The following is an 18944-nucleotide window of genomic DNA, read 5'->3' as shown; positions in this document are numbered from 1 at the left end:
AGTATCATAGGTGCTGAGAAACTCATCACAATATTCATTTGTGAACCTTAATATAGAATCACTGAAGGGTTGGTATATATCACTTAAATCCCAGACAACATTTCCCTTTATGGAAGAAACTTTGCAAAGTTTCTAAATTCTGCCTCCTCAGTGACTTCTGCAATGATCCTTAAGAGGCTGTTGACAAACAGGAAATAATACAGAATTATACCTCATGGTCTCCTGAGCCATCACATCTATGTTAAATGGGTACTCATTTTGTTTTCCAGAGATGGAAATCTAGCTTTCATGGTCGGGCACTACTGTCTTTCCTTGAAGCTGCTCTGTCCAACACGAGAGCCATTAGTCACAGGTCTCTAGTACTGAATTCTTAAAATGCAGCTAATGTGAACTGAGATGTGCTATAAATGCAAACACATAACAGACTCAGAAGCTTTACCAAGAAATACAACCTATCTCATTATTAGTGTTTTAAACTGATTACATGTTAAAATAATATTTTGGACATATTGGGTTAAGTAAGACATATTATTAAAATTCGACTTTGTTCCTATCTTTTTAATTTGGCCACTAGATCATTTAAAATTGCACATGTGCCTTGTATTCTATTTCTACCAGTAAGGCTCAACTCTTGCTGCATTAGGATTACTCAGAGCGATTAAATACTCCGACTCCAGGCTCTCACACCTGAGCAGTTCAATCAGAATATCTGGGGTTGGGGCTCAGCGTTGGGACTTTGGTTGGTTGGTTTTTGCTTTTTGAAAGCTCCCAAGGTGACACTAACATACAGCTAACACGGAGAACTACTGCTCTACATTCTGGAATTCCATGATTCCAAGATTCTAATGACAACTCATTAGAGTTAAAAGTTAAAAGTTCAGAGTTGTTTTTTCCTTATTCTGTATAATCAACTTTGTCTGTTCTGATCTATTTCTCCCTAAAGAAACAATGAAATGTTTTTTGAGTCATGCAAGTTAGAACTCTGTTTGTTTTATCTTTTAATGAAGTTCACATGAATCCAACACATTGCCAGGGCTCAAAAAAAATGCACTAAACTTGAAATTTTAAGCTTGATGAGTAATACATAATCTTTCCTGGGGCTGCTTCTGACACTGGCCTTTTCTTCTTGGAAGCACCTGCTTTGTCCCTGCTAGTAACAAGAAATGCATTCACAGTGCTTCTAGACTTGACTGTGCCTATGAATCATCTGGGTATCTGGTTCATAGGCAGATACTGATTCAGCATAGCTAGGGGGTAGCTAGGAGGTAATTCCTGCATTTCTATCAAGTGTCCAGTGCAGGTGAGCAACAGGGTTTAGGGGATTAGCTAAAACTCACCTGGGTGGGGCTCATGCACAGCTGCCCAGGCACACACAGAAAGGTCGACAACATGCTTACTCTGCTTTCTATAATGTGCACAGAGCGAACTGTTCAATGACCTCTGCTCTGGTTTGTCCACTGAAGCATCATTGCATGAGCACCTATTTCCTCTCTCTCTAAAGGTGAGCATCCTGAGAGTGGGACAGTATCTTTATCACATCTCTTAGACCTACTCCACTGAACCATCTTTCTTCCCATCCTCAGGGCTGAAAAGGAGCCTGTGGGTTGGAGAAGGGGCTCTAAGTGGGACTAATCCCATGTTTCTCCAGACCCCCTTGCATCTGCTGACAGGACTCAAAACTCAGTTCAGGGTGTTCCCTAGGACTAATTGTACCTTGCTTTTTAGACTTGTCTGTATCACTGGCCACAAGAAGTCCAGGCTCCCAGGTCACCCCACTTCTCTTATTGTTGACTTCCCTTCAGGCTCTTCACCTCCCCCTCATGCCATATCTACCTTCCAATCACAAGATCCTCAAACCACAAGACCCCTGCAGGGTGCATTGTGCCCTCTGGATTCACAGTCCTTTAGCAGTACTCTTATATCCTCAGCCTCCTCTCTGAATGTTTCTTCCACCTGGGGCCCTTCCCAAGAGCACTGCTCCCCTGCCACCCTCCCAGATGGCAGCAATGTTTCCCCTTCTTCTTCTGGGCCTAGAGATGGAGTGCATGTCCTCCTTGACCCCCTCAACTGCCTCCATACCATTCTCCCTTGCTAAAACCCTGAGCTTTTTCTCTCAAGCAGTCACCCATCGCTTGCTACCACTCCCCGATTGCACCTGCTCATTTTGGATTCCTTTAGCTTCTGGCTTAGGATCACTCTCTCCTGCACTGTTTCTCCCCCTTTCCTTGGTGATTTCATGCACAGATAAGTGTGGACATAAACGGAATATCCAGCATGTTCTCTTAGGCACTTGAAGGCTCTCCTCCAATAACTGTGTTTGACATCTCCCTCAACCACTCACTCCCATGAACAAACCCTCCTGAATCAATATAATTTCAGCATCTCTGATTTAGCCAGGGTAGGATCAATGCTTTATAAATATCACAAAATCTAACAAAATAGGCATGGTCTGAGCTTATTTCTAACTCAAGGCATATCACATATTGAGGTTGGTGGAGAGCCTTCCCTGTGGTGATTCAGGGACCATTTGACTTGAGATGCAATGCTTTCCCAGGTCTGAGGTTCTTTTGCTGTGTTCTCTGCAGACAGCTGGTAGAAAAGAGGGAGGATATAGGATTGCAGAAGATAACTTCTTATGGGTCAGGCCTAGAAACAGGGAACGCTTCCACCCGCATTTCATTTTCCATAGCCAGCCACTGGCCATATTCACTCTAAGGGGAAATAAAAAAATGTAGTCCAGCCATGTTTGGTGGTGAACAATGACCACGCCATCCACATTCCCGTTTTCATCCATCCCAGCGCTGGACCCCGCACCTCCTAGCTTTCCAGTTCACCTTGTGCCTCGACTACAAGCCTCCAGTCACTGGGAGCACTGATCCAGTGATCCCACTATCTTTTGCTGTCCCTTACCCTCTTCTGGTTTTGGCCCATTGAAACCTGGCCAGTCATCATGACTCCTTGCCCCCTCTAGCGCCATCCCTTGGCAAAACTGCAACCCTGGTTAAAGACAGCAAACTGCCTACACCTGAACAGCTACACATGGCTGGGGGAGAACTCACAGCTACATTCACTGATCCCATTTCAACTTCATGGGGATGAACATCAGTGAGCTCTTTCCCCCGCCAGGCGACTGTGTGTGTTTCCTACTCTCTGAGACAACCAAGTAATACCTTATCCACTCTCCTCATGCCTTTGAGATCTTCTCCACCATCTTGGTATCTTCTCCACCACTTTCAGGTGATGGTTTTTCTTCCTGTTTCACTGAGAAAGTTTAAGCCAGCAGAAGAGAAATCCACTGACTCAGTCCACTACCTACCCTCTGACAACAATATGTGTCCTGCCTCCCCACACCCCAATACCATTGTCACCCATCTAATGCCACCCCTCACCCTGCCCTCCATATTCTAGATCAGTGGTCCCAAGCCTTTTTGGCACCAGGGACCAGTTTCACGGAAGACAATTTTTCCACAGATGGGGTTCAGAGGATTGGAGAGAGGAGGTTTGGTGATGATTCAAGCACATTGCATTTATTGTGTACTTTTTATTACTGCATCAGCTCCATCTCAGATCATCAGGCATTAGATCCTGGAGGCTGGGGTCTCCTACCCTAGATCCATCCCTTCCCACCTATTCAAGAACGTGACTCCACCAACTCCTCTCTCCCCAGCACCAAGAATTCCTCTTCTTATTCAATTATTCTCATCATCACATAAAAATGCTACCATCACTCCCATTTTAAAAACAAAAACAAACCAAAACCCCTCTTTTGTTCACCATCCCCTACTAGCTCTTTCCCTTCCCTCTACTCTGTTTCCAATTCCTCTCCTCCCCTCCTCTTTTAAGGGCTTCCCTTGTGGCTCAGCTGGTAATGAATCTGCCTGCAGCATGGGAGACAGGGTTTCGATCCCTGGGTTGGGAAGATCCCCTGGAGAAGGGAAAGGCTACCCACTCCAGCATTCTGGCCTGGAGAATTCCATGGACTGTATAGCCCATAGAGCCGCAAAGAGACAGACAACAGAGTGACTTTCACTTTCACTCCTCTCTTAAAATCATCCATACTGGCTCTTACCCCCTACACCACAGACTCTTGTCAGAGTAACAGATAGCCTCCCCTTGACTTAACTTACCAGTCACTTCTCAACCTGTTATTGAAATGCAAGTGCCTGACGCTCAGCAAGGCCAAAAGATACCAAAATGTCAGAGTTTGTAACAGAAAAAGGTTTATCGCAGGGCCATGCAGGGAGATGAGTGGCTTATGCCTTAAAAACCCCAAACTCCCCAATAACTTTCAGAAAATCCCTCTTATAGGAAAGGTGAGGGATGGGCATGGTTAGTTGTGGCAAACTTCTTGGTGTCAGATCCTTTGTTCTTGAGGTCATGATCAGGTATCCATGGTCCTGTAAACCTCTACCAAATGAACGTTATTCTCTGTTCTGACAAGAAAGGGAAAGGTCCTCAGGCACAACTTTCACCTTCCAGGGTCCTGGACCTGGCTACTGCTGCTGCTGCTGCTAAGTCACTTCAGTCGTGTCCGACTCTGTGCGACCCCACAGATGGCAGCCCACCAGACTCTGCCATCCCTGGGATTCTCCAGGCAAGAACACTGGAGTGGGTTGCTATTTCCTTCTCCAATGCGTGAAAGTGCAAAGTGAAAGTGAAGTCGCTCAGCTGTGTCCGACTCTTCGTGACCCCATGGACTGCAGCCTACCAGGCTCCTCCGTCCATGGGATTTTCCAGGCAAGAGTACTGGAGTGGGGTGCCATTGCCTTCTCCGTAAGAGGAGGCATATCTCAGTTGGCGGCTTCCTCGGGGTCAGATGCCGCAGATTGCACTTTAAACAGATGGCCGCTGCTCTTAGGTCACAGAGGCAGGGATGGAGGAGAGGTTTACGGCTGCCTCAAAGCCTGGGCCTGGCCAGTGGGTGGCCTTGGTGAGGGCTCTGGAGTCCTGCAGGACACAGCCCCCAGACTCTTCCCTGGACATGCCACACCCACCCCCAGCTCACCTTCCGGCCCACGGAGGGCCCCAGGGAGAAGGTCAGGATCTGCTTCTTACTTCACTCTCCACCTGAGGACCACCACTCCACCAACTACTGACTAAATCCCCTCACTAACAATGACTTTTTGACAGTTGTTGCTTGTGGGCGGGGCCCACTGCAGAACCAACCAATGGCTGAGCAGGACCACTAACGGTTGCTCATTGACAGTTGGTGGCTTGTGGGTGGGGCCCACTGCAGTGCTGACCAATGGCTGAAAGGGACCTGTTGCCTAGTAACAGGGTGTGGCATAATGGCACACAGCAGGGCAGGCTGCTAATGCAGAGTAGGACAGTCTGTTATAAGCCCTCCTCTAACCTGACCTTCTGGCAATGTTTGGTGTGGTTTCTCTCACTCTCTTCCCTTCCTGCTCGCTTCCCTGGGCTTCCAGGGCACCACACTCCTGATTTCCCTTTCACTTTGCTGGAGGTTCCTCATCAGCCTCCTTTGCTGGTTCCTCCAGACATCTTGGGGAGCCTGGGGCTCAGGCCTTGCACTTCTCCTGCTCTCCATCTGCACAGCCGATGAGCTCACACAGTCCTTGGCCTTCAGCACCATCTCTGCCTTGACAGATCTCACATGGGCCCTTCATCCCAGATGCTTCTCCTAATTCTAGACCCTTAGGTCAATCCATGTCCTATCCATGGACACCCAATCCAGTGTCCTCCACTTGAGGGTCAGACGCCAGTGACCAAAAGCCAACTTAAGTATTTTTTTTTCCCCCAGATATCTTCACCCATGGTCCCCCGCTTAAAAGCAACTCTGTCCTTTTGCTTAGGCAAAATTGAAAAAACAAAACAAAACATGTTGTGTCAGCAATTCCACTCTTTCTTTTATACCCAATTCAACCTGTCAGGAAATTTTGCTGAATTTTTCCCACAAATATATCCACTTCTCACCATTTCTACTGCCACTGTGTTAGTCCAAACCTCTGAGAGCCTTTCATAATTCCTGTAGGAGCCTCCTCACTGTCTCCTCTTTTGTAGCCCTGCCTTCCTACCATCTATTCTCAGTGCTGCTGCAGAGTGATCCTGTTATAGTACAAATCCAAGCCTCCCCTCTCCCCTGGTTCCTAAACCCTCAGTGTTGTTTTATCTCACTTAATGTAAATGCCAAAGTCTTGAAACATCCTTCAAGATCTGACATTGCTGCTGCCAAGTCACTTCAGTCATGTCTGACTCTGTGCAACCCCATAGACGGCAGCCCACCAGGCTCCCCTATCCCTGGGATTCTCCAGGCAAGAACACTGGAGTGGGTTACCATTTTCTTCTCCAAAGATCTGACATTATCTGGCCATTTTCTCTTTGAACTCCTCCCCCATTACCCAACTTCACTCACTTCACAGAGACGATCCTATTTTCTTTGCTATTCCTCAGACATACTCTGGTAGCCTCAAGGCCTTGGCACTAACTGTTCCTTCTGCTTGGAATATTTTTACTCCAGGTACCCCCATAGTAAAACTTCTGCTCCTTCTTCAAGTACTCACTCAATGAATCTTCTTAAACAAGGGTCCCTGACCTCTGGGATCTAATGCCTGATGATCTGAGGTGGAACTGATGTAATAATAATAGAAATAAAGTTCATAATAAATGTTATATGCTTGAATCATCCCCAAATCATCACCCAGCCCCCTAACCCCTGGTCCTTGGAAAAATTGTCTTCCCTGAAATCAGTCTATGGTGCCAGAAAGGCTGGGGACTGCTGTTAGCTATCTTTTATAAAATACTCTTTAACATTATATCACATCCTAACATTGTATAATTTGCTTACTATGTTTTTATTGCCTCTCTCTCTCTATTAGAATCCAAGAGGGTAGGGATTTTTTATCTGCTTTTTAAATCTTTTTTCACTCATACATCCCAACACTGTAGAACTACGCTCAATAAATATTTGTTGAATGAAATCATATCTCCATGGTCCTTAGCCCATGTCATGTACCTCGTAGGCCCTTGGTAAATTTTCATTGCACAGGTAAATTGAACCACTTTACAACCTTTATCTTAAAATGGGTCTGCTTTATTTGGCAATGTCTAAAGCTCTCTAGCAGAAAACCATTCTTAAATATACAAAACCTGGAAGCATGTGTAAGAGTTATTTTCTGCAGACAAAGTACTGGCAGTACCATCTTTCATACCTTCACTTTCACTGTTCCAGACATTTAAAGCTGACTAATTAGCAGCGGGATCTTAGTCTTGTAACTTTCATCCAGCATTTGCCAGAATCAATGTCCAACAAGAAAGCTGTCAGCCTTTACTTGTTTTTCATGCCTCTGCTTCCCTACACATCCCATGACTGAGTCCACTTATGCCTACACCTAATACCAAAGGGGAAAAAAAAAAAAGGAGAAAAGGGTGAGAAAGAGTTGGAGGTGATGGCAGTGGAGGAGAAGGTGGATGAAGAAACTACCATTTCTTGTTCCCTTACTATGCCAATCCAATGTTATTCAAGTCAGCCTGTCTTTTGCAGTCATCTGTACACTTTCTAAACCACAGATTCTTGGAACAAACTCCAGAATCACCAAGTCAGAATTGCCAACAGCCAGTCCCAGGTGTGTGTGCCTTGTTAAAACTCCCTCCATAGCCAGGTGTGAGCAAAACTGGATAAGGCATTTCATATTATTTCATCTTCAAAACAGCCACCGAAGGTAGGTATTTTAATCTTCAATTTATAGACAATGAAGCCAAGTCTCAGAGAAGTTAAGACCTTGCTCCAAAGTCAAGCCTTTCTAAGCTCTACTCTGTCTCCAAGTACAGGCCAGCCCACGTTCTACAGCACCCCGTCAAGGGCGGGCTGACATCTCTGATGGAACCCAGTCATCAGTCCTCCCAGGAACCTCATAAATGTCTGTCAGAGTCAGTGTCCTAAGGACTGCCCACTGGGCACCCATTAGGCCCAGACTCCCTGCTCACCATTCGCAGGTCCTAGTCCTTGGCTGTGGCTGCAGCCCTAGTTCCTAAGCCCTGTCTTCCCGTCCATCTCTGATAAAGCCATGGGGTATTCCCCTCACTATATTAAAGCTACTTATTTCCTTAAGGTTGTGAACACCTCTGCTTTGGATTCCCCATTCCCTTGCTCTGCCTCCTCAATGAGATTCTGATCTTTCACCTTGTAGAAACACTCACCCAACTCCAAGTCTGAGGCTATATCTATTATCCACTTGTTTATCCATTCACTCACAAAGTATTTACTGAGCACCCACTAAGAACCAGAAACTAGTAAGCTCAACCATCCTAGTATCTTCCTGAAAGTTATGGCAGAGACAATGTGAAAGTCAACTCACATTCCCACTTCCAGTCTTTTTTTTTTTGATGTGGGTGGACCATTTTTAAACTTTTTAAAAATTATTATTTTTTTTATTTTTGGCTGTGCTGGGCCTTCATTGATGTGTGGGCTTTTTCTCTAGTTGCCACACACAGGGGTTCCTGTCTAGTTGTGGTACACAGGCTTCCCATTGCAGTGGCTTCTCATGTTTTGGAGCACAGGCTTTAGGGCAAAGAGGCTTCAGCAGTTGTGGCATATGAACTCAGCAGTTGTGGCTCCCGGGCTCTAGAACATAGCTCAATAGTTGTGGTGAATGGGCTTAGTTTCTCCATGGCACATGGGATCTTCTCAGATCAGGGATCCAACCTGTGTCTCCTGCATTGGCAGGTGGATTCTTTACCACTGAGCCAGCAGGGAAGCACCCCATCCGCAAACTTCCATTATTATATCTGGATCTTGTTATGTACTGGAATGGCCATTTCTCTCTCCATGTATTCAACAACAGAACACATGGTAAGTGCTTCGAAGGAAAACAGAAAGATTGGACAAGCAGGAGACAGAGACATTTACCCATAAGAGGCTGGTCCAGAAAGGCTTTGCTGTAATGAACTCAGCTACACTGTGCCCATAGATGGGAAGGTGCCAGGTATGGGAACAATGACAGGAAGAACATAGAGGGAGAGGGGACAGAATAAACGGATCTTCTGGGCAGGAAGGCACTCCGAGGGGCAGCAGCAAGACAGTTGGCAGATGGAGGGCTGGAGTCAACATATGGCTTTCTGAAGAAAGATCAAGTGCAATACACACATTTTGCCAAGAGAAGCGTTTAGCCTAACTGACTCATTCAGAGCCATGAACACTGAAATGGGGAGGCAGCGCATGTGACGCTGAGCTAAGGACCCTGGAGATACGATTTCATTCAACAAATATTTATTGAGCATGGCTCTAGGGGGCCTTCCCAGATGGCTCAAAGGGTAAAGAATCTCCCTACGATGCAGGAGACACAAAAGACATGGGTTCGATCCCTGGGTTGGGAAGATTCCCTGGAGGAGGAAATGGCAACCCACTCCAGTATTCTTGCCTGGAGAATCCCATGGACAGAGGGGCCTGGTGGGTTCCAGTCCATGCGGTCGCAGAGTCAGCCACAGCTGAGTGACTAAGCACATGCATGAACACACACACACACACACACACACACACACACAATAGCTCTGGGGTATTGGGATGCATCAGTGGAAAAGATAAAAAAGCAGATAAAAATTCCCACCCTCTTGGAGCTAACATTCTGGAAACGAGAGACAATAAAAAAGTAAACATAGTAAGTAAATTATAAAATGTTAGAATGTGATAAAATGAAGCAGAAATAAAGCATGGACCACTTCAGACTCTAAAATGAGAAAAATCTCTTTCCCTGCTCTCTCAGCATTAAATAGATTCTGACTCTACCCAGTCGGGTTCTCTCTTTCCCTGACTTTCCAGGTTCCTCCTTGGGAGTCTTACAATACAGAATGGGGGGTAAGGGGGTGGAAGGACAAAGAGGCACAACTAGGGCTAGGCGACAATGTCCCCACTCCCACGTCACCAGGTTTTTTAAGAGAGTGCTGCAGCGTGTGAGGAAAACTAAGAGGAAAATAAGGAGAGTTTTAAGAAACAGGAAGAAACAGCATAGCTAACAGGTACTGAGCTCTTAATACATGCCTGGCAATATTCTAAACTTTCACATGTACCATTGCATTTAAACTTCATGATTTATAAACTACAATGCACTCATTTTACAGATGAGAAAATCTAGACTCAAAGAGGCTGAGTAACTCGCCCAGGGTTACCCAGCTGGGCTAAGCAGCCAAGCTAGGATGTGGACCCTGTCAGGATGGCCCCCACACTCATGCTCTTTACCATTATGCTGTTTCTTAACACACTGATCTTGACTATCAAAGTTCTTTATGGCATTCATGAAATGTAAATTATTAAAAAATTGCTGTTCTTAGTTTCTTCTTCTCTTTCAAATTTTCTATTATAAAACTGATTCAGAAGACTAAGCAAAGTGGGTAGATAGTTTAATGAACTGGAACAAGGTAAACATCTTAGCAACCACCATCCAGGTCAAGAAAGGGCCACCACTGAGTTTTTACCAGCCACCACCTAAGCCCCTCCATGTGTTCCTTCCTGGTCAATGTATCTTCCTCCTCAAGGGTAACTGCTACTCTGACTTTTAAAATAGTCATACCATATTTGTGTTTCATGGTAGTTTTTTCACCTAAGTACTGGGTACAACAGTACACATTACGCATTTGTAAATTTGACATGTCTTTCAAGTCTATTACATTCTACAGTTTCTCTCTATCTCTTTCCTTTTTCTTACAGCTTCTTTGGGAATCTGCCCTGTAGAACTCCCACCGTCGGGGCTCTGCTGACTGTACACGCATAGGGCAGTTTGCCACGCTCCTCTGTCTTCTCTAGTTCCCGCAAATGGGCAGCTGGATCCAGACGCTTGGTCAGTCCTAGGTTTGATCTCTGGGCAGGACTGTAGGTGCTGATTTGTTCTTTCACCAAGAGCATGTGGTATGTGTGTTTCTCTCTCTTTGTGATGATAGCAGCTGTTGGTGCTTAATGCCGAGACCTAATTATCCAAAGGGGGCTGCAAAGGGTGATATTCTAGTTCTATCATTTCTTTTCTACTTATTAATCCACTCATTGGAACACTTTTATAAATATAAATTTTCTGGATCTTCCCTGGTGGTCCAGTGGCTAAGGCTCTGTGCTCCCAATGCAGTGGACCCAGGTTTGAAAACCTGGTCAGGGAACTAGATCCCACATGCAACCAGTGAGAGTTCACATGCTGCAATTAAGACGTAGCACAACCAAATAGATATATAAACACACACATTTTCCCTCACCTATTATTTGGGTACCCCATGATACCATTCATAAAGGAAAAACAGAATAAATTACTCTTTCTCTTCATCGACCAATGTTCACAAAAACAACTAGTTCCCCATCATCCTCTGAAAGAGGTCAATTTTTAAAAATACCATTATGAGGTCACAGCTTTCAGCTTATTTGATGGATTTCAAGTAATTATAATTATTCTTTTAAAAGCTCATATTTTTGCCCTTTGGCTAATAGAAACCTTTTCAAGTTGGCTCTGGGGTGTTTCTGACATGGCCCTGGTGGTACATGACGGCTCCATGGCTATCTAATATGACTAGATGTTCCAGATGCATCTCCTACATTTTCTATCCCAAACCCAGAAACAGACATTTGTCTAGATTCCTTTAGTGGAAATGATATTTCAAGACTACAAATCTGGGCACTAAGGATGTCACAGAATCCAAGTCTGTGTGGCCAATACACGTGGCTTTACACAGTGACGCATACTGAAATGTCAGAGTTTGGAGCAGAAAAGGGTTTATCGAAGGGTCAAGCAAGGAAAATGGGTGGTTCATGCTCAAAAGCCTGAACTCTCTGATGGTTTTCAGGGAAGAGTTTCTATAGCCGAAATTTTGAGGGAGGGCTGCAGGATCTGTGACCTCCCTTTGATTGGTTGATAGGGCAGTGTTCCAGGAATCTTGTGCTTAGGCTGAAGTTACCATCCTCCACCTGGGGGAGAGGGGTTGGGGAGGGGCTTAGTTACGGCAGAAGAACTCAGAGATGTATTGTTATATATATATCCTCTGAGGAAGAGCCAGGACCCTGCTTCACTTGCGCTTTTGTTTCTTGACTCTTCCTCTGTTATTTCTGCATTCCCTCTCTCTCCTAACTAGTAACTGTTTGAACCTGCCCTTCAGAACTCAGGGAAGGTATAGGAGGCCAAAGCTTTTTTCCTAAAAACATGATATGGTGGACACAGAAAGACTTTTGTACCTGGAGGGCCCCATAGGGTCCCACTTGGTTTCAGGGATAATCCTGGCTACTGGGTTGGTCATTGTTTCTAAGGCTTTCCCATGAGCAGAGCTAGGAAATATACATACATACACAATGCACACACATTTTTTGCATATATGTTATAGTCAATAAAAAGAGGTTTTTATTAAGCTGAACATTTTGTCCCTCATTTTGCTTCCTAGCTGCTTAGCATAGCCCACTGAGGAGCTATTGGCACAAAGTTCATTTAGTATCTTGAAGTCTTAGTGGAGAAAGAAAGCAATTCTTCAGTTTGAGTCTATGGATCCAATTCCCATTTCAATGTTGTTCATTTTCCCTGTCATATATTAGTTCAAATCATTTCTTCTTGTCCATCCCATTTTACAGTCTATTTATATTTTCCAAATGCCAAAATTTCAGTAAATAATCCTCTTGGGGGACTGTTGAGATGCAAGCTGTTGCAGAAAAGAAGAGGAAAGAATGGCCTGTGGGCCAGCCCACCTGTACTTTCCTTTCATTCTGTGATTTTGCTAGCTGCAAGTCCAGACTAAGAATGAGCTACACAGGTTGCTAACACAACAGAAACACACGTTCTTACAAGGATATTAGCTAGCATAAGGCCCTGAATCCTAATTTTTAGCTTAAATGCTAGGCTATAAAAGGAGAATTACAAGAAGCTTTGGAGGGACACTAGATTAAGGAAGGATTTAGCCTATACTGAAAGGCATAAAAATAGGATGGCAAGTGCAAGAGTCAAGGGCAGATACTCAGTGTCTCTCACCCTTCCCCATGGAAATAGAGGAAAACATTTGCTATAATATCTGTGTGGTCTTGAAGACAGGTCCCGTATGACATGGCATAATACATATGAAAGGACTCTGCATGTTGCAATACACTGTGCAAATGAGCTAACAATACTATTATTAAATACTATTTAATTAAATTCAGAAATTCTCTTAAAATTATCTTGACCAAGTCTATGTGCCCGGACATGCCATTTTCAAATGAAAGGCAAAGGAACGTAAAAGCATCAGGCTGGCTGCCTCTGAGTGCCTGCAGGGAGGCCAATAATATGACTCTGGGATCATCATTATCTTCATAAAAAGAAAGTCTAGAGGTTGAAAAGGGGCCAGCCTCCTGGCTTCCCACTGACAAAAGCACAAAGACAAAACTCTTCTTACGCCCACAGGTCCTCACATGCCTTTCATTGTTTACCAGAACTCAGGCCACAGGCATTTTGATAGAGGTGCCATGTCTTAGGAAAGTTCTAGAAAGTGTGCAGCCCTGAGGCAGGGTGTTGGGCCCTGGGCAGAATGAAGGGAAGGCAAGAACATGTGTGATGTTTCAGGGAGACTGAAAATGAATAAGCGTTTTTGAAAGATAGAGGGAAAGAATGTAGATGTTCTGTGGGCCTCTAATTATGCAGGTTCCTGTGTGGGAATCCCAGCAACTCTGGAGTTAAAAGAAAGTTAAATACCTCATCGAAGAGATGATACTTCTCTAGAGGGGACAGAATGATGGAGCACCAGCAAAATAAGTGGGGAATGCTATAATTATAGATTAAGTTGGGAAAATATCTTTAAAGAAGCTTCAAAAATCATTTTCTCTAGATCTGTATCTCTCTTATCTGTGGATGGTACAGCCTCTTTCCCACAAGCAGAGATCTAGTCTTTATTTTAACAGCTGCTACCCTTTGTGCTCATACAAGGAGTTTTCACTGAATTTGTTCTAATGCTATTAAGAAAGAACAAAGGTGCTGCCCAAGCAAAGAAAATATAATTATTGCATTATACAGTTTACTGTGCCTTCCTCTGCTGTGAGAGGAATAACAAATGAAACGGTTAAACTAAAAATTCTGACTCATGAAACAGAGCACCTTCCTTTCCTAAATGGAATGTTATGATTGGAGACAAACAGATAAATAAATGCTTGAAGTTTTAAATATGCATTTCAGAGATAGGTTACAGCCTCTTCTCTCTATCTCTCTCTTTCTCTCATCAGTTCAATTCAATGCTCCAGGAACATCCAAATTCCTTCTTTAGAAAATAACATAAATATGTTATCAGAAACATCACTAATGGTATGAAGAGTGTCCCTGTCCAGGCTGCAGTACAATCAGAGCCTTTAATCCCCAGAGAACGGGGGTCTTCACATCAACTCAGAAGAGCCAGTGCTCTTTGAGACAGCATAAACATAAATGGGGCTTCCCAGGTGGCACCAGTAGTGAAGAATGTGCCTGCTAATGCAGAAGACATAAGAGATGTGAGTTTGATCTCTGGGTCTGGAAGATCCCCTGGAGGAAGGCACGGCAACCCGCTCCAGTATTCTTGCCTGGAGAATCCCATGGACAGAGGAGCCTGGCGGGCTACAGTGCGTGGGTCATAGACAGTCAGGCCCGACTGAAGCAACTTGGCACAAGCATAAATGCCTCCAGGACTCATTACCCTGTCTTCTCAGCCTGGATTTAGAACTCAAATCCAGCCTATGCTCACCTTTTTACTGTCCCTGCTGCCTCCACTTCTGGCTCCCTGCTTCTCTCTTGCAGTTCCAACTTTGCCATTAATTCCTTGGTGCCCACGTCAGCCATCATCAGGAGCCACTGCCTCTCTTTCTGACTCTTGACTCTTTCTGACCTTTCTCAAGTGTCAAACTCCATCAGCTCTTTGCTGACTATTTTTTCCTCCTGACAGTGAGAGCTCTGCCTGCCTAGAGCAAGCAGGACTCATCATTGCAATTCTAACAGGAATTAATGTGCTGGGGGGTAGCAGCTATTCTGTTTGGAGGGTCCTGTTTTTTAAGCTACCTCACAGCTATCATACCATGGGCTCCTGAAGTATAAGAGGATTTAAGGACACAGAGAAGCATGCCTCAGCTCAAAGGAAGAATATGTTAAAGGGCAATGGAAGTCTGCTCAAGGGAGAGAAGCATAGAAAGGGCTCATTTAACCTCAGGAAGATTTCTTCCATGTATTACAGCAAGAGAAGTTTATCCTCTCAAAGTTAAAAAAAAGCATCTAACCAGAATCACTGAGAACAATTGTAATAAGTTCAGGGAAGCAACATTTAAATAAAATGGGCAACCTCAAACTTTGATTATAGAACAAGGTATGTGAAATTAGAGTCTAAATAATCCTATATACACATTAGAAAGAGGAAGCAGCATAAGAAAGAAAGAAAGTATATTATTTTTGTTTTCTTTGGGTTTTTTTTTATTGATGTATAATTGATTTACAACATGCTAGTTTCTGGTGTACAGCAAAGTAATTCAACATTTTTTTTCAGATTGTTTTCCATTATAGGTTATTAGTAGATATTGAATATAATTTCCTATACTATATAGCAAGTCCTTGTTACTTCTCTATTTTATGTATTGTTGTTGTTATTCAGTTGACTAGTCATGTCCAACTGTTTGTGACCCCATGGACTGCAGCACGCCAGGCCTCCCTGTCCCTCACTACATCCCTGAGTTCGTCCAAGTTCATGTCCATTGCATCAGTGATGCCATCCAGTCATCTCATCCTCTGATGCCATCCTCACCTACATTGTGAGAGCTGGAAGGTAAAGAAGGCAGAGCACCAAAGAATTTTATGTATGTGCCTAGTTGTTCAGTCTTGTCCAATTCTTTGTGACCCCGTGGACTGTAGCCGACCTGTCCATGGGGATTCTCCAGGCAAGAACACTGGAGTGGGTTGCCATGCCCTCCTCCAAGGGATCTTCCCAACCCAGGGATCGAACCCAGGTCTCCCGCACTGCAGGCAGATTATTTACCAACTGAGCCACAGGGAAGTCCAGGGAAGATTTGTTAATCTCATACTCCTAATTTATCTCTTCCCCATCCCTTCCCCCTTTGGTAACCATAAATTTGTGTTCTGTGTTTTTGAGTCTATTTTGTATATAGATTCATTTGTATTATTTTTTAGATTCCATATATAAGTAATATATATATAATATTTGTCTTCCTGTGTGACTTACTTCGCTAAGTATAATACTCTCTAGGTCCATCCATGTTGCTAAAAATGGCAGCATTTCATTCTTTTTATGACTTGGTAATATTCTATTATGTGTGAATACCATATTTTAATGCAATCGTCTGTTAATGGGCACTTGGGTTGTTTCCATGTCTTGGCTATTGTACACGGTGCTGCTGTGAAAACTGGGGTGCAGGTATCTTTTCAAACTAGAGTCTTCTTCTTTTCCAGCTATATGTCCAGGAGTGGGATTGTTGGTAACTCTATTTTTAATTTTTTGAGGAATCTCCATACTGTTTTCTATAATGGCTGCACTGATTTACATTCCTACCAACAGTGTAGGAGGGTTTCCTCTTCTCCATATCCTCTCCAACATTTATTATTTGTAGACATTTTTATGATGGCCATTCTGAATAGTGTGAGGTGATATCTTATTGCAGTTTTGATTTCGATTTTCATTTCTCTAATAATTAGCAATGTTGAGCATCTTCTCATGGGAAACAGTGTAGTCTTTGTCGGGATGGAAAAATCTCAACTCTCCAGAGCCCACAGTCATGCAGGGTGGGTCAGCCCAAGAGGCTGAGGTGAAACGCAGGCTCTGCAGGAGCTGCCCCAGCACACTGAGCCCAGAGGGACATTAACGGAGAGTAGCTGGAGGAGGGATGGGACACAGAAACCCAGCAAAACAGGGTCACTCAGGGGTGGGGTCATGCAGGTGAGGAGAGTGACAAGGCTCGCTTAAAATTCAACACTAGATACAAAACTAAGATCACAGCATCTGGTCCCATTACTTTATGGCAAATAGATAGGGAAAAGATGGAAACAGTGATAGATTCTACTTTCTGGGCTCCAAAATCACTGCAGATGGTGACTGCAGACATGAAATTAAAAGACACTTGCTCCTTGAAAGGAAAGCTATGACAAACCTAGACAGAGTATTAAAAAGCAACAAAAGTTGCTATAGTCAACCCTATGGTTTTTCCAGTAACCGTGTATGTATGTGAAAGTTGGACCATAAGGAAGGCTGAGTGCCAAAACAACTTGATGCTTTCTAATTGTGGTGCTGGAGAAGATTCTTTAGAGTCCCTGGGACAGCACGGAGATCAATCCAGTCAAACCTAAAGGAAATCAACCCTAAATATTCATTGGAAAGTCTTTTGCCGAACCTGAAGCTCTAATATTTTGGCCACCTGATGCAAAGGGTTGACTCATTGGGAAAGACCTTGATGCTGGGAAAGAGTGACAGCAGAAGGAGAAAGTGGAGACGGTGGATGAGATGGTTAGACAGCATCACTGACTCAATGGACATGAATCTGAGCACACTCCAGGAGATAGTGGAGGACAGAGGAGCCTGACATGTTGCAGTCCATGGGGTCACAAAGAGTCAGACATGATTTAGCAACTGACCAACAATAAAGGGGTGGGGTAGAAAAAAAAGAGAATCATGACAAATCAGATACTAGAATAGAAACCACAGCAACTTTGGGAAAGAGAGCCAACCTGCTCTCTGGTGAGTAAAAAGAGCAAAGAGCCATCTGCTCTGTTCCTCAGGGCAGGGTCCTCAAAGGCGGGCTTAGGGAATGGCTATGCTGTGAGCACTTGTGGATGAAATCAGAAGGGGAAACCTCCATGGCTATCAAGAATGCCTCCCCACAAGTATAGCGGAACAATCCCGGGCTGTTAGCTACTTGTGGTTCCTTTGCATGAAGTCAGTTTCCTCATCTGCAAGAGCACTAATAAGAGCACTTACCTCAGTTAAGACAGTCATGAAGATTAAAGGACTTGGTACCTGTAAGACAGTGCCTTGCACATAATAAGTGCAAACTCAGTATAACTGAGCATTATAACTATGATAATCGTATGACCACTATTCAGAGCTAGTTCATCTACATATAATATTGTATTCACATGGGACACCATAGTTAGGTGTTTCATTGTACTCTCCAATAAAGGGTCTAGTGGAAATAAATGAACAGAAGTACAGAAAAAGTGTATAAAATAGCATTTTGATAGAACAGGGCAAATACAAGAAAATGCTGTTTGAGCACTAAATTGTGAATTGATTAGCCTTGTATGACATTAGAACTCAGACTTGCTTACTCTTTAAATTTTGAATAGATCCTTCAGTTGTGCAAAGTTAGGAGCATGCCATATGTAATTTTAGCCGGAGAGAAACATGTCAAGAGGCTCAGATGCAGGTAGTACGAGGGAGCCTCACTTATTATTCAAAGGGCAGATTCAGCTGGTGTATAAGGCCAGTCTGAGGGTGAGTCCCAGGATTTTCAGAGAGGCACCCAGAGGCTGAAGTCCAGAAAAACACAGAGCCAAATCTGGGGACCAAGAGAGATTGTCAAAAGTCTCCCTTAACATCCCTCATCACTTTAATGAGTGTGAGCATGAGGCATATTAAAAACTCCAGCCACATTTTAGTCAGGCTTCTGCAAGAAATAGAACCAATAGGATGCGTATATTTATAGATTTATTTTAAGGAACTGGCTAATGTGGTTACGCATGCTGCCAAGTCCAAAACCTGCTGGATAGGCTGGCAAGCTAGAGAACTAGGGAAGAGCAGATGTTTCAGAACTCTCTCCTATTCTAGGGGGAATCAGTCTTTTTCAACTAAGTCTTCAACTGATTGAACAAGGTCCATCTGCATTATGAAAGATAATCTGCTTTAGGCAAAGTTCAATGGCAGAAAGTGAAGAGGAACTAAAGAGCCTCTTGATGAGGGTAATAGAGGAGAGTGAAAAAGTTGGCTTAAAACTCAACATTCAAGAAACTAGGATCATGGCATCTGGTCCTATCACTTCATGGCAA

General features: G+C 43.9%; 1 long non-coding RNA gene across 5 annotated transcripts in view; it reads right to left on the bottom strand.

Annotated features, from left to right (window-relative positions):
• LOC138443569 (uncharacterized) overlaps positions 1-18944 on the bottom strand; it is an 84503-nt gene that overhangs the window by 37355 nt on the left and 28204 nt on the right. Inside the window, exon 1 of one of the 5 annotated variants that reach the window (XR_011446618.1) lies at positions 5006-5081. The exons of the other annotated variants lie outside the window; for them this stretch is intronic. This is a non-coding gene — a long non-coding RNA (uncharacterized lncRNA). Of the gene's footprint in view, positions 1-5005; positions 5082-18944 lie in introns of those variants that run through there. 5 annotated transcript variants of the gene reach the window in all.

Source organism: Ovis canadensis, chromosome 7 (assembly GCF_042477335.2).
Source record: "Ovis canadensis isolate MfBH-ARS-UI-01 breed Bighorn chromosome 7, ARS-UI_OviCan_v2, whole genome shotgun sequence".
Taxonomy (NCBI): Eukaryota; Metazoa; Chordata; class Mammalia; order Artiodactyla; family Bovidae; genus Ovis; species Ovis canadensis.
The sequence above is the reverse complement of the archived record's forward strand: the minus strand, read 5'-3'. Positions and strand labels throughout refer to the sequence as shown.